Source organism: Peromyscus californicus, unplaced genomic scaffold, assembly GCF_007827085.1.
Source record: "Peromyscus californicus insignis strain IS unplaced genomic scaffold, ASM782708v3 Scaffold_11__1_contigs__length_118956290, whole genome shotgun sequence".
In the NCBI taxonomy this organism is placed as follows: Eukaryota; Metazoa; Chordata; class Mammalia; order Rodentia; family Cricetidae; genus Peromyscus; species Peromyscus californicus.
Genome location: NW_026294402.1, coordinates 40,701,694 through 40,723,933, shown reverse-complemented (window position 1 = coordinate 40,723,933; position 22,240 = coordinate 40,701,694). Strand labels below are relative to the sequence as shown.

The 22,240-nt window shown below is 48.8% G+C and overlaps 2 long non-coding RNA genes across 4 annotated transcripts in view; one reads left to right on the top strand and one right to left on the bottom strand.

The window, feature by feature from the left end:
• The window catches only part of LOC128123148 (uncharacterized), a 215,041-nt gene that overhangs the window by 138,709 nt on the left and 54,092 nt on the right, over positions 1-22,240 (bottom strand). Inside the window, exon 1 of one of the 3 annotated variants that reach the window (XR_008222584.1) lies at positions 703-856. The exons of the other annotated variants lie outside the window; for them this stretch is intronic. This is a non-coding gene — a long non-coding RNA (uncharacterized LOC128123148). Of the gene's footprint in view, positions 1-702; positions 857-22,240 lie in introns of those variants that run through there. 3 annotated transcript variants of the gene reach the window in all.
• Positions 4,796-6,458, top strand: LOC128123160 (uncharacterized). Its single transcript, XR_008222585.1, has 2 exons — positions 4,796-4,854; positions 5,818-6,458. It is a non-coding gene; the product is annotated as an uncharacterized LOC128123160 (long non-coding RNA).

Here is a 22,240-nt window from a genome sequence, read left to right as displayed (position 1 = left end):
GTCATCTTTGGTTACAAAGTGAGTTCAAGGCCAGCTTAGACTACCTGCGACTCTGTCTAAAACAAAAGGCATCACCGAGAGCAAATGTGCAGGTGATGAGCCCACGGAGGGCAGAAGCCAGGGAATGCTGGGAGACCAGAGCTAGGAAATACTTCTCTCCGGGCGGCGCACGCCTTTAGTCCCAGCACTCGGGAGGCAGAGCCAAGCAGATTTCTGTGAGTTCGAGGCCAGCCTGGTCTACAGAGCAAGATCCAGGAAAGGCACCAAAGCTACACAGAGAAACCCTGTCTCGAAAAAACAAAAAACAAAACAACAACAACAACAAAGAAGTACTTCTCACCGGGCTGATACATTGAGGAGGGGTCAGAGTTTTCATTAAAAGAGTGATGATGAAGCCTAACATTATCCTCACTGTTCTCGCTTTAGAGATGGGAAAACTCAGAGAGGCTCAGTAACTTACCCAGGGTAACCCAGCAAGCAAGTGGCAGAACTAGGCCTGGTGGGCGGGCCGTGAGAATGACGCCAGAGATCCTAGCCATCTCTGTCCCTTCTGCCTCCGTCCTTCCTTCCTTCCTGGCAGGATGAGCCAGGGTCCTTGGTCCTACACTGCTCTGCTCAGAAACAACAAATAATCCTGGAGGTTTGGAGAGAAATGCAGGAACTCCAGTCTGGAGCGGACGCTGTCAGTGTGCAGTGACCTACCTGTCGCTCTGGATGGTGGCCACAAGAGCCACACGTTCAATGAAACCAGGCCAAAGCCTTAGCTCCCACCGCCCAGAGCTTTGAACAACCAGAGACAAACCCTTCCTGGCCCCTGCTCACACACCTGCCCACCTGCGGGCCGCGGGTCCTGCCGACCTCGGCAGTGCCGGCTTGGAGCGGTGCAGTGCCGCCATCTATCGGCCTCTCGCTGAACTGCTTCCCCAGCCGCCGGGTAGGGCTAACCCAGCCTGTCCCAGGAGGCGTGTGCTGCCCGCCTGCTGCCCGCCGGCTGCTGGGGGGCGCCTGTCCTACCAGGCCCGCCCAGAGGGACAGTCAGCGACCACAGATGGCTACCCAACACACCCGACTCGCCCAGGCATCCACAGAGAGTCCTTTTGGCTTTGGAGATGGTGTGGTCCCCAAGTCTCAGGGTTCCGAGGTTCCCTGGGTGGGCAGTGCACGGACGCACAGGGCAGGGGCAGGTAGGAGAGAGAGCAGCTGAAAGGGCATTTCAGGGACCTCGAGAAGGGATTTTTACCGGTTCAGACCCAAGCTGCCCTGAAAAGTGGGCTTAGGAGTGATGGCTGTGGTTTTGTCTTTGACTGTGTGTGTGTGTGTGTGTGTGTGTGTGTGTGTGTGTGTGTGTGTGTGTGTGTGTGTGTGTACACGTGCTCCTTCAGGCCAGAGGTCAACTCTGAAGTCTTCCTCAATCACTCTCCACGGTCTGCCACTGATTCTGGAGTTTGTGTGTCTGGCGAGGCTGGCTAGCCAGGGAGTCCCAGGGAACCTCCTGTCTCCACCTCCTCCGTGCTGAGACTGTGACTGCAGCCCTGGGCCTGGCTTTAATGTGGGTGCTGGAAACCTGGACCCAGGTCCTCGTGTCTGCACAGCAAGCCCTTTGGTAACTGAGCCGTCTCCCAACTTCTCCCTCCTCTTTAAGCGTAATTGAAATTCCCTACTTTTCCTCAAGGCCCATCTGGAAATACAATTTTTATTTGTAAATCGGTCTCAAGGTCAATTTGCTTTTAAGTGGAAGCATAATCATCTTAGAATAGAAAGGGACACTTTCTTGCACAGACGAGGAAAAATCAGCTCACGGACGTGCCCAGTGTCACAGGAGTGGCTGGGGGCCAACATGAACTAGAACTTCCAGCAAGAAGGAGCCTCTCCTGTGAGGAGGGCAGGACCTTCCCTGACTCTAAAGCAGGAGCTGTTACCCACAGCACCTGGTTTTCTATGTCTGTCGCTCCCATGTGTCACAGGGACTGGAAGTTTATAGTCTTGTTCGCTAAGGTGGTCTCAGTGTCTCTGATAGCACACGGTAGGCTTGTCCGTGAACACATGCTGAATGAATGAATGGAATGAACTGGGCAGAGCTCCCTGGAGAATGTGAGGTGTGCATTCATTTTTTGTTGTTGTTTTTTTTTTTAAGCAGTGGCACAAACTGAGGACATATGCTAGCCCAGCATGCACAGCGCCCCGTACTCAGTTCAGCCACAAGCCCTGTATAAACCCAGTGTGGTGGCACATGCCTATAATCTTAGTACTTAGGAGGCGAAGGCAGGAGGCTTGAGGTCATCCTGCGCTACATGAAAGTTCACGGCCAGCCTGGGCTACACGAAACCCTGAGGAAAGAAAGGGGTGGGGAGGGAAAAACAAAGGAAAAACGGCCATAGTGATGAGAAGCCAGATAGCACCCGCAGTTGAGGGATGGCCCAGGGCTGATACAATATATCAGCGTGCTCAAGTACTTGTAGCGGAGGCTAGACCAACAAAACAGCGTGAATCACCTTCCTCTATATCCAGATTTCTGAGTTTATGTCCAACTCCTGGTCCTGGTTCCCTGTCTCATCCTGAGAATGGGACAGAAGCGAGGGAAAGCCCCTCTCTAGATTCACTGGGGACAACAGGCCTGAGAAGGGCCATCCTGAAGCCTCCCTCTTGCTCATGTCCCGAGGAGACATTGATATCTGTCATAACAGCTCACTCTCCCAGGCTCCTAATCTAGAGACATACAGAGAGAAAATTTTAGAAACAGTGAAGCCAAAGGGAAGTGGTGAGGAGGCCCAAGTGCACACAACCCTTTAATACTGTTCCTCATGCTGTGGTGACCCCAACCATAAAATTATTTTGTTGCTACTTCACAACTGTAATTTTACTACTGTTACGAATCAGTAATGTAAATATTTTTGGAGATACAGGTTTGTCAAAGGGGCTGTGACCCACAAGTTGAGAACCACTGCATTAGGCTGTAATGACCACACTGAACAATTGTATCCACCTACTGTGTTTTAATTACAGACATCAATGCTTGAAAGAAAAAATGAATCTTTTTTTTCAACAGAAGGAATAGTTAAATAATTCCTGGAAGAGAAATATTAATTTGTCTGGAAAATTCCCTCAAAAGGAAAAGCTTTTTGTTGTCTGGAATATTACCTAATGCTATCTGCCAAGGAGGCCGGAAGTCCTGCACACCTCCCTCCGAGCACAGTCAGAAAGGAAACACACCCATATTGTGTGCCTGTATGCCAAGCCCTGGCCTGTGGTCCTCAGACTCACTGTCTGGGGGGACACAAACAGGGCCACCTGTAGATCACAGTCACAGACAGCTACAGAAAACTTCCCACAACAGACCGCTCATCCATGACAGCTCACCCCTCGGCACTGGCCTCTGCCTATGTCAGGCTCATCTGTGACAGGGACATCCTTAGGTCTGCCATGTCTTTGGAAAGTGGGGTACACAAGCTAGCCTGGTGTCCTGCTCTCTCTTCTCTCTGGCACCTCATGCCCGGTCATGACCAGAACTGAGCCTCGCTTTGGACTCTGAACTTGGGGCTTGTTGCGAGGCTCTAGAAAGCCCGTTAGCACCAAACCCTAAAGAATGGGCATACTGGGGAGGGCGGGGCCAGGAAACCTAAGACGGAGTCTTTGTTTCTGGTTTCTGAAGGAGAAATAGGGATTCAAACCGGAAGATCACAAAAGAGAAAAAGATACGAGGCAAGTCCAAAGGAATCAGAGGGGTGAAATGGAGAGAGACGGAGAAAAAGAAAGAGGAAGTCGGGGGAGACGAAGGGTGGGAAGAACAAGAGAGAGACAAAGAGATGGGGACCCGAGGACAGGTTACAGACCAGGGCGGAGAGAAAGGAACCGGAGAGGAAGGGGAGATCGCGGGACCAGGGAAGGGGGGAAGGCTCCATTGCTCCACAGCCCCCAGTCCTCCCAGCCTCCCTGCAGCAACGGCTGAGGAAGGAGGAAGGGGAGGCAGGAGAGGAGGCAGAGGCAGCAGTAACCTTGGAGACAGAGCCAGGGAGATGGGTGAGGGGAGACAGAAAGGATGAGGGTTTGCAGCCCAGCAACAAGTCCCCCTGCCAGGCGGGGTGGGTGACAGACAGACCCGAGAGAGTGGTTTCGATGAGCTGGGGGGAGGGGAGAGAGACAAAAGATTCCAGGAAATCTAAAGAAGCCCAGCAGTCAGAATAAGAGAGGTTTTTACGGAGAATCAATTTAAGGAAGAGAGCTCGCTCGCTCGCTCGGGGAGTTTCGGCGATGAACACAGGAGGAGCCAGCTCAGGTGGCTGAAGTGAGGAGGGGCAGGGGGTCAGCCCTGGGCGGAGGGACACGGCAGAGAAATAAACGGTCAAGGAGAGCTGGCTGGCTGGCCTGAGAGCCCTTGGATGCATTCCTGCAGCCACCAGGCCCAGCTGGGGACACTGAGCCGCCCACCCTCCCTCCGAAGCCTGGCTGAGGAAACTTTACATGTATTGGTGCCCCATTGTTTTAGGGGGGAGGAATGTGGGAACAATTAGGCGTGTAACTTCCAACATTCACAGACCAGTAGGGAAGCTGAGGCATATATACAAAGAATGACAAAGGGATAGAGGGACACTCATGGCCAGGGAGGGGAGAGCTTCTCTTAGGGACCATGCTCAAGCCAGACCCTGAAGACTGGGACAGATTGGGGTCTGGGTGAGTTTGGGAAGGTAGGAGCCGGGCAGCAGACAGGACAGGGAAAGCCTGTCTGAGTCCAGGCTGCTGGCCAGCTGTTATCTTGCTCAGGTCCCTTAACTTTGTGCTCTTCCCTCCGTTCACTTCACAGAACTGTTTAAGGATCGTGGGTACCTGTGCCTTGCCTGGCCCCATAAGGAGCTCTCGGTAAATGGTTATCGTTATAAAAAAATAAATAGATGAGCTGCAGCCAGAGTCGGAGCTACGTGGGGAGACCCTGTGTAAAGTAAAATAAGCAGAAAATACTGGCCTACAGTAATAGGAAGTGCTTAGAAATGAGCTGGAGACTGGGGTAAACCTGTAGAGGCCTGGATGATATCAGAGCCTGGCTGCTGGCAGGCACCGACCCATGTGGACTCAGAACTACAGCCGAGAGGAGCCTTCCCCAAAGCACTTGGCAGAGGCCTGGCTGGTACCTACTCAATGGCTGCCTCGATTATCTTTACCAATAAAATATTTGAAAGGGTGGTGGTTTTAAACTGTACCCACAGTTTATTTTGTTTATTTTTGTTTGTTTGTTTTAGAGACCAGGTCTCAATCTCGAGCCAAGGCTAACACACTATGTAGTCCAGGCTGGCCTCAAACTTGTGTTCTTCTTGCCTTGGCCTCCTAAATGCTGGGGTCACAGGCATATATCGCTATCCCCAGCTAATAAACATATATATATATATATTTTTTTTTTTTCAAAATACCTAGATTTTTTTAATGTTCTCTTCCCCAGAATTGATGAATGTCTGGGGTAATGGGAATGTTACTCACTCTGCCTGACCATTGTGCAATATATACATGCATCTAAGCGTCACGTCCACCCCAGAAGTTTGTACAATTATTACACATCAATTAAAATATACAGTAATTAAAGGATTTAATGAAACTTAGTCCCCCTCCAATTGAATGTGACTGGTCTCGGTGACTTACAAGAGGGTGTGGCAGAAGTGAGGTAGCTTCTAATCTTGTAGACACTAGACATTGCAAGGACTGGGACTGTATGTAGCCTATGATAGGGCACTTGCCTGGCATGCCTGAGGCCCTGGCTTTAATTGTGTTCCTAGCACTACCAACAATAATTAATTAATTTTTAAAAACCGACATTGCCGTCCTCTCCCTTAGACTCCTGCACTCTAGGAGAAGCCATGCTCTGGAGACAGGCAGCCTAGAGGTCTGTGTCCCAACAAATGGAGCCCTCCTATCACTGACCAGGACAAACACGTAACCAAGGCCACTCTCGGTCAAGCCCGCAGAGGAGCCCCCAGCCCTGGCTAACATCTTGACTCCAGCCACACCAGAACTGTAGTGCCAAAACCACCTAGCTGAGCCAGTTCCTGATCCCAGACTACACGGGTGACACCGGTGACTGTGTTGATATGCTTTGTGCCGGGATCCTTTGCTAACGCAGCGATGGCCAGCTAACTTGAGGCTGGCGACAGAGCCTGGAGCCACACCTCCCCACTGCCATGGCAGTGACGGACCTGGGCTTGAAACAACTTGGCCTGATCCGCGTCCACTGCAGAGGGATCTGGAGTTGAAGCAGAGACAACCAGGTAGTGCTGACAGCCAATGCTGCCACAGATGGAGTTCTGGATGATACCAGATGGAACAAGCTCTGTGAGGCTAGAGGGCAGGCCAAGGTAAAAGAGGGTACGGTGACTTTCGGTCATCTGGACTCAAACCCTTGTCTTCCCCATAATATCTCTCTGCTTTAGTTTCTCAACTGTAAAATGGTATGAATAAACCTGTCCTGTGGGGTAGTATCCACATGGTTTGCAGAGCCTTAATACATAAAAATCAAAGGAGAAAAAGACCCCACAGCATCGAGGACAAAGTTGGGCCTCTGTGCACCACACTTGGCACCCAACCCTTGAAGCCAGGAGCACAGCTCTCGTTCCCGCTTTTCATTGATTTTACACTCACATGTGGCCCACAGACCGTGGTCTCAGAACCCAACTTCAAAGGGAAGAGAGAGAAGAGAGAAGGAGATGGGGAGATGGGAAGGAGAGAGAGAGGGGAAGGAGAGGAGGGGGAGGAAGGAGTGGAGGAGATGATAGGGAGAAGAGAGAAGGGGAGGAGGGGAGGGGAGTGGAGAGGAGAGGGAGAAGGGGGGATATGTGGCTCAGTGGTAGAACACTTGCCTAGCAGGCTAGAGGCCCTGAGTTTGAGTCTCAGCAAAGGGGGGGGGGGGGCGGGAGAGAAAGGAAAAAAGAATTCCAGTCCTTTTTGTCATATAACATTCTTCCAAATCTTCCAATTTGTGTAAGGAGCTAATCTTGGCCTTGATTGCTTCCATTCTCATCACAACCCTGGGTTCCTCACAGTCATAGTTTCCATGGGGAATGTCCCCCACAGGCTCAGGAGTTGTAATGCTGGGTCCCCAGCAGGTGGTGCTACTGAGACAACATATAACCTTGAAGAGACTGGCGCCTCCCTGGGGGAAGTGGGTCACTGGGGGTGGACCAAGAGGTTTGACACCTGACTCTACTTCCTGTCCAGTCTTGCTTCCTGTTTTGTGGAGGAGAAGAGCCTCAGCCTCCACTCTTACAGGCATGCTTCTCTGCCACAGTGTCTGCACCTCAAGAGGAGACAAAAGCAAGTCCTTTTGTGCCTAAGCTGCTCTTGCAGGTACTTGGTCACAGTGACCACAAAGTAAACAAGACACTCACGGGGACGTGTTCCCTCTGCTACCTCTCCTAGTGTCAGTCTCCTCAACTGTGCTAGCAATAGCTCCAGGTCACCTCACTGGCTGTGAACCTTGGAGATTGTGAGACCAAAATGAGCCATCTTAAAAATAAGACCAAAATGCTTTCACCTAAAAACTAAGGCCTAAGATTTCTCCTTCTAGGAATAGGCCAATAGTTACTGAAACAAGTCAGTCCAGATTCCAGAAACCAGGAAGTGTAAAAGTACAGAGTCACAAGGTAGTCACGAGGTAGTGACTGCCAGACTATGGAATGTTCTCTCCCTGGTTTCCAGGGTAACTGACCATAGAAATGTCCCCACCTGAGGGCAGCCAATGAGAAATGGTGGTGGGCAACCACTCCCTTAGAAGTAAGATTAAGCCATGATTTCTAGAAAGCCCCTAGAAGTGAGCCAATCAGAATTGTACCCATACTAGCACCCCTAAATGATGTAACCTTGTGGCTTTTGCCTTTAAAAACTGAGCTTGCAGACAGGCGGGCACTTCCTCCAGCCTCCACTGCATTGGATGTATTGGACGAAGTCCCTGCCTAGGCTTGTATATCCTGAATTAAACCTTGCTTTTGCATTCCGGCATGCTCGTCTTTGGTGGTCTCTCTGGGGGTTGCGATCTGGGCACAACAGAGATGACCAGGGACAACAGCCTCATAGGCCTTCCTCAGTGTTCCTGATGACTATGACAGTGACAACATTCTCACCCAGGTCTACAATACAAAATGTGCTTTTAGGCACAGATTTTTTTTAACGTATTTTTATTGTTTTTCTTTGTGTATATGTGTATGTGTCTGTGTCCGGATCTGTGTGTGTGAGTGCAGGTGTCTGTGAAGGCCAGAGGCATAAGATCCCCCAGAGCTGGAGTGGCAGGCAGGTGTGAGCTGCCCACTATCAGTACTGGGAACCAAACGCAGGTCATTTATGAGAGTGATCTATGTTCTTAACCGCTGATCCATCACTGCAGCCCCACAGCACAGACTTTAAATAACTCAAGGATTGAGCTCCTTTCACAGAAGGTAGCTGTCTTTGTTAGCATTTTTATTGCTGTGATAAACATCATGACCAAAAGCAACTTAGGATGGGGAGGGTTTATTTCAGCCCACAGTGTGTAGTCCATCACCCACGGAAATGAGGACAGGAACTCAAGTCAGGAACCTGGAGGCAGGAGCTGATGCAGAGTCCATGGAGGGGTGCCACTTATGAGCTTGCTCCCTATGGTTTACTCAGCCTGCTTTCTTACAGTTCCCAGGACCACCAGCCCAGGGGTGGCACTGTCCACAGAGACCTGGGCCTCCCATATTAGTTATCAATAAAGAAAATGCACCAGAGGCTTGCCCCCAGGCCAAACAGGTGGAAGCACTTTCTCAACTGAAATTCCTTCTTCCTAAATAACTCTGGTAACCACAATAATTCACTCATTTGCTGAGGTCTCCATGGGAATTACTTGTTGGGAATCTCAAGAACTTCTTACAGAGGGCATCAATCTGTCCTCTTCCCTGCACATCTGTTGCCTCGCTCCCTCCAGCTTTCTGCAGCTCTGTATTCACTAGTAAACTGCTCACACAAGTGCGTGCCTGAGAAAGAAAGGACACCATGATGGCTACCAGTGACTGTCAAACACAGAATCTAGAATCACCTAGAAGACAAGCCTCTGGGCATGCCTGTAAGGGATTAGTAGATTATGTTAATTGAGATAGAGATGTGAGTGGTACCATTCCAAGGGCTGGAGTCCCAGACTGAATATAGAGAAGAAAGTGGGGATACAGAGATGGCTCAGGGTTAGGGGTGTACTCTCCTACAGAAGACCTGAGTTCAGTTCCCAGCTCTCATGTCAGGCAGCTCGCAGACATCTGAAAATCCAGCTCTGGGGGATCTTACATTGTCTTCTGGCCTCCACGGGCATCTGCACTTGCCTTAGTTAGGGTTTCTATTGATGTGAAGAGACACCATGACCACAGCAACTCTTATAAAGAAGACATTTAATTGGGGTGGCTCGCTTAGAGTTCAGAGGTTCAGTCCATTATCATCATGGTGGGACATAGCCACATGCAGGGAGACATGGTGCTGGAGAAGTAGCTGAGAGTCCTACATCTTGCAGGCGATAGGAAATTGACTCGGTGTCACACTGTGCGAAGCTAGAGCAAAAGAGACCTCAAAGCCTGCCCCCACCGTGACACACTTCCTCCAACAAGAACATGCCTACACACATACCATGCCAACAAAGCCACACCTCCTCATAGTGCCACTCCCTTTGGGGATCACCACAGCACTTCATATGCACATACCTACACACAGACACATCATTTTAGATAATAAATGAACTAAAATAAAAAGGAGAAAGTAGAATGAATGAAAGTATCCATTGCTGTTTCCCGACTATAGATGAATATGGCCAGCCATATCCTGCCACCACATCTTCCCCACCATGACAGACTGCATTCCCTTGAACTAGAAGACAGAATAAATCCTTCCTTCCTTCCTTCCTTCCTTCCTTCCTTCCTTCCTTCCTTGAATTGCTTGTCAGATAGTTTGTCACAGCGGTGAGGAAAGTAACTAATACAGACATACTGGGTGGATGGATAGATGGATAAGTGGATACACGAGGGAATGAATGAGGATAGATGGGTGGATGATGGAGGGTTGGTGGGGGTGGAAAACTTGATGGGGGAATGGATGGGGGTAGATGGATGAATTAATGAATGAGGGATGGGTGGATGGATGGATGATGGATGGGTAGATGGACGGGTAGATGGATGGATGGATGGATGGACGGGTGGGTAGGTGGATGGGGTGGGTACGTAGATAGATGATGAATAGGTAGATAACTGGATGGGATGGGTGGACATATGGCAGGCTGAGTGGGTGATCTGAGAGTGTCCTTTGTTCTAGGGACTGTGCCAGGCCTCAGCCTATTCCTTTCTTGGGTTTCAACATGGACAGAGAAAATTCCTCTCCTGCAGAGAAATGAGAGCAAGGAACACCAACCATCCTACAATTGGTTCTCCATTCTAATCACACCCATTCCTAATGCATTCGTTAACTTCATCTAATTAGGCTGTCCTAGCACCCTAGGAGATGATGAGGGAGGCTGGGCTGATGGAAAGTGAGGAGTTTAGCCAGATCTGGAAACCTGTGCTCTTCATAGTCAGGGGCCCAGTAGCTAGAAGGGATGGAGTCTTAGGGACCTTGGGATAAATATGGAATGGTGCAGGGTGTAGAGCCTCCTCAACAGACTCCACCAGCACCAGCACCACCCTGTCACCACCTCAGGATGCCCAGAGGGGAAATGACAGCTCAATGATTAGATTATCTTGGTGTCATAGAAAGGCCTGGGATAAGTCAAAGCCCCGGACTGAAGAGTCAATTATTACATCTACTGATCTTGTGATCGTGGACAAGGTTTATGATCTCTTTGAGCCTCATTCAATGAGGATGGATTGGATGATCTTATAAGAGCCCTCTCACCTCTCAAGAATCATGGAGTCCTCCCAAGAACTCATAAAGAGATGTGTTCAAAGTCCTTTGGGATCTTGTGATCTAGACCCTGGGAGAGAGACAAAAGAATTCCAACAGAAGCTGGCCACTTATGGGCTTGAAGAGGGCAGGGAAGCCTCCTGGGTCCCCTCCCCAAGACTGTGAGAAGTGCCAAGAAACACACCCTAGCAGATCCTGGAGCCTCGACACCACGGGCTGGAGTTAGCCAGGAGGCTAGGGCACTAGAAGGAGCCCTGAGCATGCCTCACATGTCCCCTCTGCTCATGGAGCTTCCATGCAGTATCTGGTCCCTCCTAGGACCACTGATGCAGGAGATGAAGAGTCAGCATCACTGTCTAGTGCAGTGAGGGGTTTGTGGCCACAGTCTCCTTGCATCAAGTCTTCAACATCCTTGTGCGAGCTCCACTTCAGGTAGGGCCAAGCTGCCAGCCAGTCGCAGCCACAACCTTGAACTCTGAGCCCCATTCTCACTGCTGTGGGACACCAGACAGCCCTGACAGGGACATGGAGCCAGACCAGACTCCCAATATGGACTGTGTGACTCATGGTGCTTCAGTCATATACACCAGGCTAGACTCTGACAATCAGGAAACTGGTCTCGCTGGACCTTGGCTTCGACTGTTCCAGCACAGAGCCAGGGAAAATGGGAATGATGATGAGTCAGTTCTCATCTTCTGCCAAACCCAGGGGAGTGAGAGAAGGGATCTGGGGTCCTACAGCTCCTTTCTGGGAAGCATTCTGGAAAAATACTTTGTGAAGGTGCTCCATATAGCACAGCATGGGCACCTGTGCAATAGCATCCCTCACCCTTGAATCCATCCCTGGTCCCCAGACTCAGCTCCTGCAGATGAAAACACTGAGCCCAGGGAAGGGAGACACAGAGAAGGGGGACCATTCACAGCCACATCCATCCCCATCATGTCCCTGCCACTGACACACCACATGACCACATGATCTCCCACAAGATCTCCTCACTTTTCCGTCAAACTTTCTCCTCTGCCAAACAAGGTTATCATGCCTCAGCATCCCCCTTGGCATGGGGCTTTGGGGAAAGCCACATGAAAAATGCCCTATAACACTCAGATACTGAATCTGCAGGAGCATGGAGAGCATCCACCTGAGCCTCCTGGTGTCACCGCTGCAGAAAAGATTCCGAGAAGTTGGGTGACTTCTCCAAGGTCACACAACACGTGATGCAAAAGCATGAGTTCAAACCTATGAGTGCAAACCATGTTTTTGTAACAGATGTTTGCATCCGTCATGACCTGATGAGCGTCACAGACCCTTCATTTGAAAAATGCTCATCAGGCCGGGCGGTGATGGCGCACGCCTTTAATCTCAGCACTCGGGAGGCAGAGCCAGGTGGACTTCTGTGAGTTCGAGGCCAGCCTGGTCTATAGAGCGAGATCCAGGAAAGGCACCAAAACCACACAGAGAAACCCTGTCTCAAACAAACAAACAAAAAAAAAAAAGAAAGAAAGAAAGAAAAAGAAAAAAGAAAAGAAAAAGAAAAAAGAAAAGAAAAGAAAAATGCTCACGGGGTCAACACACAGATGGCACGTGTGATCTGGAGGCGTTGACTCTGAAGCCGATGGAAGATTAAATGTTCATCAAAGGAATCCAGACCCACCCCCGTGTGTCCTTAAACAACTTGCTTCACCTCATGACTTCAACAGCCAAAGGAAACAGTAATAGTACACTCTTCATAAGTAATTCTAGGGGGTGAATTTGGGGGTACATTGTTTGTAAATATCAGAAGTTGTTTGCTATTATTAATCCTTGAACAGCCTTGACACTCTGGGGGCCCCAAATCCCCCTGGCAGTCTTCCTCCTTGGGGTCTCTTCAAATGCCTGGGTGTGCTCACTCTAGTCTCTCCCAGGCTGGGTAAGTTAAAGGAATTAAGAATTGTGCCCATCCCACCTCCACCACCAGCAGGCAATACCCTCCCTTGACTCAACCATCCCCCACCTGCCCACTGGCCACCTGGGCAGCGCTGCCTACAGTTCCAGGAAGCTGCCTCTATCCCCTCCCCACTGCCCAGGAATCAATGCAATCCCCTAAAAGCTCATAACTCGGAGGTAATTATAAGAAGCATCAATTACCCAGCAATGTGGATTTCATGAATTCAATTAATTTGCATGGCGATCAATACGGGCGGGTTTGCTGGGGTCCCCCGGGGAAGTTAGGACATTGTTCTGCACATTATTGATTTTACAATGTAAAACAAAACCTCGCTCCTCGAATTCATAGATGCCCATTCAGCCATGTTAACTTTCAGATCATTTATTTTTGTATGTCTTTCAACTCTGTTTGTTGCTATCACACGAATGCAGAGTATTACATCGCAGGGAATAATTGAATCAATACAGGCATGCCACACCAGGCCTCCTCTGCTCCGGGAAGAGGCTGGCCTGTAAGCTGCCTCTCTTCCTACTCTTTCCTTTTGCCTTCAGGGTCAGCCTCCACCCCCAGCCCAAACACCCCCTTCCAACCTGTCTATTCCCTTGACTTTAAGTCACCCAATACCCTTCTCAAAGGTATCTGCTTCATCTCACACCTAAAGAATATGCGTGTTGAGGTTAGAGAATAGGTAAAACTTTCTTAGCTGGATGGAATGCAATACAGAATTGAGGATTTGACTTATGAACAACATGTTCAGACCCAAGGGAGGAGTCTATCCACGTGCCTACTTGGTGACTTCTCCAGGATCCTGTGCAGGGATCCTGGGTAGGGATCTGGGGGTGGGGTGAGGAAGGAAGGCTGAAGAAGGGCCATTTCTTTTCCTTCCCAGAAGGAACAGGGTCGAGGACATGTGAATTCTGGTATCATCCCATTCTTTCCTTCAGAGAGGCCAAGCTGAAGAGTGGCCCTCAGAGAAGTAGGGAGAGGGCTGGAGGGACGTCTCAGCAGTTAAGAACACTTGTTACTCTTGCAGAGGACCCATGCTGGATGCGCTCCCTGCACCCACAGGGTGCCTCACAGCCATCCATAACTCAAGTTCCAGGAGATCTGATGCCCTCTTCTGACCTTCATGGGCACCAGGTATGCATGTGGTATGAAGTCAGACATGCATGCAAAACACTCACACATGAAATAAAATGAATAAATCTTTTTAAAAGAAATTAAGAGTTAAGGAGCCACCAGCCTTAGCCATTCATGCTTCTTGACTCCAGGGTTCCATTTCTGTTCTATGCTTGAATCCTATCCTCTCCAAGCCAGAGTATACTCTTGCACAGTACCCGTCTGGCACACATGAATTTACACACAGAGAGGGAGAGGAGGAGTGGAGAGAGAGAGAGAGAGAGAGAGAGAGAGAGAGAGAGAGAGAGAGAGAGAGAGAATGTGAGCAGTCATCTAGACACAAGGTTGGGGAGCCACCATCCAGCCACATCCACCTCCCACAGAGTCCCATCTCAGCCCAGCACCCCATCCCCACATCTGGAAAGGAAGGGAAGCCTGTTTTTAATTTGCCTCTGCCCCCCACCCCCATCAGGATATTAGACAGCTAAACAGCCTGCGCCTGTTTCCTTCAGATAACCACTTCCTGACGAGCCCCCTAATTGTCCCCAGAATCTCGGCGCTAGTGTATAGAGTAGGTCATTTAACCAACAGTACACACAACTAAATAAAAATCCATTTTCCAAGAGAAAATTCTATTCTTATCAGAGTTTTGCAAGAGGGTTGCGAGCGGCCCGTGTTAATTGAAGCTTTGATGTTGTTAGAAGAGGCCTCTAATCAACGCCACAAAGAGACAGGCTCCTGAGTGAGCCCCTCGGCCAAGGAGCGGACACTGGGGAGCAGAACTGGGGAACCATGAACTGGGACTGTGGCTGGGACAGCCGGGGCTGTGACAGAGAGCTCAGGCCAGCTGCCCCACACTATGGGGTCCCAGCCAGGCACAAAGGTGTTAGGGAGACAGGGGCTGGATCAGAAGGCCAAGAGGCTAGAAGTGAGCCAGGCCCCATGTCAGACAGGCCTGGGGTCAGGATCTACTACACAGTCACTCACAGTGTGAGCCCCTGGGGTCACGTGAGAGTGGGTGCCTCAGTTTCCACTCTAGGTGACCATACCCTCTCTGCCTCCCCCAAGAAGTCATTTGATGACAATCAAAAGAAGGAAGGGAGGGAGGGAGGGAGGGAGAGAGGGAGGGAGGGAAAGAGAGAGAAAGAAAACTCAAGAACATGAAGTTTCACTTTTTCCAGTGTTCTAGGAGCCGAGCTGATTTTGTATAGCCGTATGGCCTACATGCTCGGTGTTTGCTCTGTGCCTTCCCAGTACTCCTTTCTCATTTCGTCTTCAAGGTGAGGAATCTTAACCCATTTTGCACAGAAGGGAACTGAGGTTGGAGAAGCTGAGGGACTCGCTTTACGTCTCACAGCAGAAAGTGGCAGGGCTCTGAAGATGGCTCGGCCGGTCAAGGGCTTGTCACATAAGCATGAAGACCTGAGTTCGGATCCCCAGAATCCACATAAAGCCTGGGCACAGTAGCACACACGTGTAATCCCAGTGCCCCTGTGACAAGATGGGAGGTAGAGTCATGAATATTCCTGGCACCTGTCTCAAACAAGCCGGAAAGCGAGAACTGACACCTGAGTTTGTCCTCTGACCCCTGCACATACACTGTGATGTGCATATGTCCTAATTCACACACGAACATGTACACACACACACATACACACACACACAAATACAAATTAAAAGAACAAAAAGAAGGGACTGGAGAGATGGCTCAGAGGTTAAGAGCACTGGCTGCTCTTCCAGAGGTCCTGAGTTCAATTCCCACCAACCACATGGTGGCTCACAACCATCTGTAATGAGATCTGGTGCCCTCTTCTGGACTGCAGACATACATGCACGCAGAACACTGTATACATAATAAATAAATAAATCTTTAAAAAAAAAATAAACAAACAAAAAGAAATAGCAGAGCTGGGCACACAGTGTGGTGCAATCCCAATACTCAGGAAACCAAAGCAAGAGGAAGCACAAGTTTGAGGCCAGCCTCTGAAACCAGAAGGGAGACAGATGAGGCATGAAGTAAGGAAGGGACAGGAATGGAGGAGACAAGCTGGTATTCAACCCTGCTCTCCTGGACTCCAGAATCCAAAGCTCTTATCTGAGCTGCTCTTTCTAAAGCAAGGTGGGAATGGTGGTCCCTCCAGCTCTCCACATCTTCTGGGCTAACTAACCTTCTACATGCATGTCTGAATCATGCATCTCCTCACAGCAGCCTCTGAAGCACCAGGTAAGCACCTGGAAGCAAGGTGTGGGACCTTACAGGCACATGTGCAGGTTCATGAGATTCATGAGATGCTGCTGGGGCACTCATATCAGCTCCACAGGGACTTTAGGGAATGCCAAGCATGTGATGATCATGATAAATATGATGTTCAGACTAGCAACAAGATGCCCACGGAAGAGCTGACAACTTCATCCTGGTTTTCTAGAGTTCTCGGGACCCCAACCAGTGAACAGCAGCAACAGGGTGTCTTGACCCAAAGGCTCCAGCCAATCGACAACCAATCCAGTGTGTTCTGTGGCCCATGCTTTACAAAGGCCACTGCAGACTGGGGCTCAAATGGAGCTGAGGGAGGGGAATTCAAAACGCCATGTAGCACTGACACTCAAGGCCAGGAACCTAGTTGTGGACACTAGCTGTCGAGTCCTCAGGGGCTGGAGGAGAGGCGGAAGCCTGCTCAAGCTGGCTGCAGGGGCCGTGAAAGAGAGAGTGCAGTCAGAAGGAAGGAATGGCAGGAACTTGGGAAGAGGAGGCAAGAGAGGGACTCTGCCAGGATATAGGAAGTTGGCCATGTGAGCATGGCTTACCTATCACCCGCCAGCTCCACTGTGGCTAGGGGCTCCAAGACACAAAGAAGTAACAGGAGGCTTTCATCCCACCAAGCCAGGGAAAAGGAGAGCTTCCACAAAGCCTAGGTCCCAGGAAGAGGGCATAGCATTCCAGCTGTTATTTCCAGGAAGAATCCAGATGCCTGGGCAAAAGGGAAAGTGAGGGGTTTCCCATGACTAACCACACTGTGATCATCTTCAATGGCTCTACAAGTTAAGACCCACCAACAATGAGGAAGCAGAGGTCCAGGGAGCTCCAGGCACTTGTTCAAGAAACTAAAATTATCAAGGAGCGAACTTGGAACCAATCCCTGGTCAATGATTCTGAGTTCAGCACCTTTTCCAGTACATCAAGCAGACAGGTTTGGTAAACCAAATATATAATTCAAAATCAGGAGTCCAGAGCAGGTATCTAGACACAGGCACTGAGCACAGCCCGTGTGGCTGGCTTCCCCACAGCTCAACACACCGAAGATCTCCAACAGGCTGTCCCTGTGCTCAACTATGGCAAGAGCTGACCCTAAAAGATCAGGGCTTAAGGGAGGAATGGAGGAGAGGAAGCCAAGTGAACTGAGCTGTTCCCAACAAGGGCAGCTGCCTCTGTTTCCACCTCCCTAGAGGCCAGTAGGGCCTGAGGAAAGATGATGGTCAGGGGACCAATTACTGACTGAGTCAAGGCCAAAATGGGTAAAATGCCTCAAGACAGAAAACCCTCTTTACTGTCTTAGCCAGCTTGGCCGACTCTGTTTGTCCTCAGAGCAAAGGCCTTTTTGTTATAGAAAGCTAGCATATCAAGAGTGAAAGGCTGGCAAATATTTATTTATTTTCTTAAATCCTGGGCCACAGGAGCTGGAGAGGTGGATCAGCGGTTAAGAGTGATTGTTGTGGGGCCGTAGTGGTCCATGCCTTTAATCCTAGCCCTTGGAAAGAGTTCGAAGCCAGCCTGGTCTACAAAGCAAGGTCAGCCAAGGCTGTTACAGAGAAACCCTGCCTCAAGAAAAAAAAAAAAAGCTAACCAAAAAAGAAAAAGTGTATTTGTTGCTCTTCCAGGAGACCCAAGTTCAGTTCCCAGCACCCATGTGGGGGTTCAGAAGCTCACAACCACCTGTAAAGGATTTGACTCCCTCTTCTGGCCTCTGCAGGAACTGCACACATGTGGTGAACAGCAAAGCATCTATACACATAAAGATAAATTAATTTTTTTTTATATATATATTTATTTATTACATATACAGTGTTCTGTTTGCATGTGTCCCTGCAGGCCAGAAGAGGGAGCCAGATCTCATTACAGATGGTTGTGAGCCACCATGTGGGTACTGGGAATTGAACTCAGGACCTCTGGAAGAACAGCCAGTGTTCTTAACCTCTGAGCCATCTCTCCAGCCCAAGATAAATTAATTTTTAATGTAAGCAAAAAAACAAACCAATGGGTTTCATTATGGCGTCTGCATACACATACAATACGTGGCTCATATTTGTCCACTTGGCACCTGCTCTAGTCCCTCCTCCCTTCCCTCTTTCTGTTTGAAATGAATAATTTCTATCTGTTCATCATATTTTAGCTGAGGTGGAAGTCTGACCCGAACCCTCCCTTCTCCCACTGACCAGAGCCTAATGCTCCTCCTCTGGCTCGCACAGCTGCTAGCTCGGTTATCTTCCTGCAGTACCATGGCCACCCTGGTTGTGGCCGAGCCTAATGCTCCTCCTCTGGCTCGCACAGCTGCTAGCTCGGTTATCTTCCTGCAGTACCATGGCCACCCTGGTTGTGGCCGTACCTCGCTGTCTCGCTTACTGGATTCTGAACCTCTAGAAGACAAAGACTGCATGCTGATCACAAAGTCAGGCACTGAACTACCCTGGGTATTTACTGAAAAAGTAAACGCGACGTTCATCCTTCCCAAGGTGTTGAATCTAAGAGGCCACCTCACTTTTCCACCCCACCCCTTGGCCATCCTGGAAACTCCTAATGCTGAAAGAGGTCTTGTGAGTGGTCTGTGCTTCCTGGCGCCAACTCAAGCTCATTCACGCATGCGCAAGCCCAAACCCACGGTTTCCCAACCTGCGCTTTCCTACCTGCCGGCTTGTTTGGTGGCAAAGCGGTTTTTTGTTTTTTTTTTTTTTTTAACCACTTTGCTCCATCTTTCTGCAATATCCTCCAGCAAACCAAGCATCCCCTTCTTGGGATGTTTTCAATCTGTTTTATGTTGATTTTAATTAAAGAATTCGAAACTGAACAAACAGTTCCTAGCAGGTGGCCATACAAGTGTGAAATAAGCAAACTGTTTTATCTGCCACAAACTCTGCTAGTAAATTTCTTCAAATTAATCCCAGCCTCCGAGAGTCTGCTGATTCCAAGGAGAGAGCTAAGCAATCCCAGCCTCCAAATATTTGCTTTTGTTACAGCTCCTGGAGACCGGACTGGTGGAGTCTGCCTTTGCTCCACCCACAGCCACCTCCCGACCCATCTCTGGTACCACATTGATCACAATTCATCTGACCAGAATGAGGCTCACGCAATCATGTCACTGGGCTCCAAGGCCAGAACTCCAATAGAGTAGTCACGAAGGCAGGGGAGAGCGTTATCCTCCACCCCAGGTAGTGACTGCTACTACCCAACCCTCACACAAGCGTAGCCCATCTCACTAATCCGGAATACTCCAGGCAAGTACAGACTTGGGCAGGCTTCTGTCCACTCCCCAGATATAACTCAGGAGGAAAGGACCCCTCCTCGGGAAATGACACTGCCTAGTTCGACCCAAGAACCAGAGGGAAAGGATTTCCTTCCTCAGTCAGGATAGAGTCATCCATTAGCACAGCCATTGAGAGACCACCTGTCAGTATATAGTAAAAGTTTTAGCATTTTTCATGCTTTGAAGCAAGCATTGGTTTATGCTCGCAATCCTAGCTACTCAGAATGCTGAGGCAGGAGGATCACCAGTTCAAGGTCTTTCCCCAGTCACAGAGTGAATTCAAGGCCACCCTAGGCAAATTATCAAAACCTTGTCTCAAGATAAAATGTTTAAAAAAGATTTATTTACTTTTATGTGCATTGATGTTTTGTCTACATGTATGTCTGTGTGAGGATGCCAGATGCCCTGGAACTGGAGTTACAGACAGTCGTGAGCTGCCAATGTGGGTGCTGGGAACTGAACCAAAGTCCTCTGAAAGAGCAGCCCGTGCTCTTAACTGCTGAGCCATTTCTCCAGCCTCTGATAAAAGGGCGTTGGTTTTGTTTTGTTTTGTTTTTAAAGGGCTAGAGGTGTAGCTTGCCTACATGTGAGAGGTCTGAGTTCAATCCCTAGCATGACAGAAGAAAATACATTGCTTTTAGATGCAAAAATTCTACATATGTGTAACTAGAGTTTTCCTGCCTGGCCCACAGTCAGGACAAATCTCTGACACCTGCCAGTCCCACAGCCACTCAGATCCAACCAAGTAAACACAGAGACTTATATTGGTTACAAACTGTATGGCCATGGCAGGCTTCTTGCTAACTGTTCTTATATCTTAAATTAATCCATTTCTATGAATCTATACCTTGCCACGTGGCTCGTGGCTTACCGGCATCTTCACATGCTGCTTGTCATGGCCGCGGCTGGCAGTGTCTCCCTCACTCACCTTCCTGTTCTCTCAATTCTCCTCTCTGTCAGTCCCGCCTATACTTCCTGCCTGGCCACTGGCCAATCAATGTTTTATTTATTGACCAATCAGAGCATTTGACATACAGACCATCCCACAGCACATATGGGAGAACTTTATTTTTTTTTAAAAAATCATCTAGGACAGAGGCAAACATGACCTAACAGCAAGACCCAGGAATGACTTGAGAGGAAGGAATAGCTGGGAACTTGTTCAACAATAAGGGATTTTAGTTAAATCACATATCAGATGAGACATAGTCTCTAATCACGTGGAAATGAGCTTGTGACTTCAGTGGAAAAAGCAAGATACACAACAATGTATATAACATGAGTTTATCTTTCTTTCAGTGGTTTATGGACAAGCATAGAATATGATATATCCATAAATAGTAGTATATATTCTTTATGGAATATATATTCCCTTTTAAGACCTATTTATTTATTTTATGTGCATGAGTGTCTTGCCTGCACGCATGCCTGTGCACCATGCCTGGTGTTTGCAGAGGCCGGAGAAAGGCATCAGATGCTCTGGAATTGAAGTTACAGATGGTTGTGAGCCACAGTGTGGGTGGCTGGGAATTGAACCAGGGTCTTCTACAGAAGTAGCCAGTGCTCTTAACCACAGAGCCACATCCAAGGCCCCATAGTGTATATTCTACATGTATATGGAGTATGCTGATATTTGTATGTATTATAAAGTCTATGTGCACTATAAATACTGAACCTTGATATGCAATGTGGACATGCACACAAGAGAAAAAAGTGACTGGAAGGATATAAATTAAGGATCAAAAGTGGTTATCTGGACTGGAGAGATGGCTCAGCAGTTAAGAGCACTTAACTTTTTCAGAGGACCTAAGTTTGATTTCTGGCACCCACATCAGGCCACTCACAGCCACATGCAACTCCAGTTCTGTGGAATCACATGCCCTCTTCTGGCCTCTGTGCACAACTCATACACAGACATGCACACACATACATAATTAAAAATAAACTCTTTAAAAGTGGTTGTATCTCTGGGTATTAGGAATATAGTTGATATCTTTTCTTTCTCCCCTTTCTTGTTAAATAATAACTTTATGATTATTTTATTTTTGAGAGCCCTGACTAGGAAGGCAGAAGATCTAATTGGAACCAAGCATTATGCCAGTACTCAGCTTAACTCTACAGCCAGATCTGAAACCATTAATATTATACTGTCCATTTCCTAATCTGCACATAACATAAAGGGAAATAAATGGTTTGCAAAGATGCCCTTGGCTTCCATCATGGCTCTATACCTGTGTCCTTCAGTAAATCAGGAGAGAAGAGTGGGCAGGAAGAGAAGAGAGAAAAAAATGCATGACAACCCCTGTTTCCTCTATCACACCAACCTCAGAGCAAGGATCAACACTGGATCTGTATTTACTGTGCACTGGGTGCTATTCTATTACATACTTTAATCAAGGGCACCGTACACAGTGAAAATCCCTCTGCCCACTCTAACTGCAGGACAACCCTCAGAGGGCCGTGTTATTTCTGACCATCCCCAGGAGTAGAATTCTTTCTGCTCAAGGGGGAAAAGAAATCCAGCAGGCACCACCCTCTCTACCAGGGAACCAGCATTTCTCCTGGAAACCTCCCTACCAGCCTCCTCTACCCATCCATAGCTGGCACTGCTCTTGAGTCTTGAAGTGCTACATCTGCAGAACAGCTGGCAGCCAAGGAAAGAAATTTCTGTGTCTATTACGGGGACCTTAGCTGTCTTGTAGACACCTAAATCTCATCAGATAAACTGAACAAACATTCATCTCCCACAACACGACAAAATGAGGAATCTACATCTGACAGTCATTCATAAACCCAGTCTCTTGTCTTGGGACTC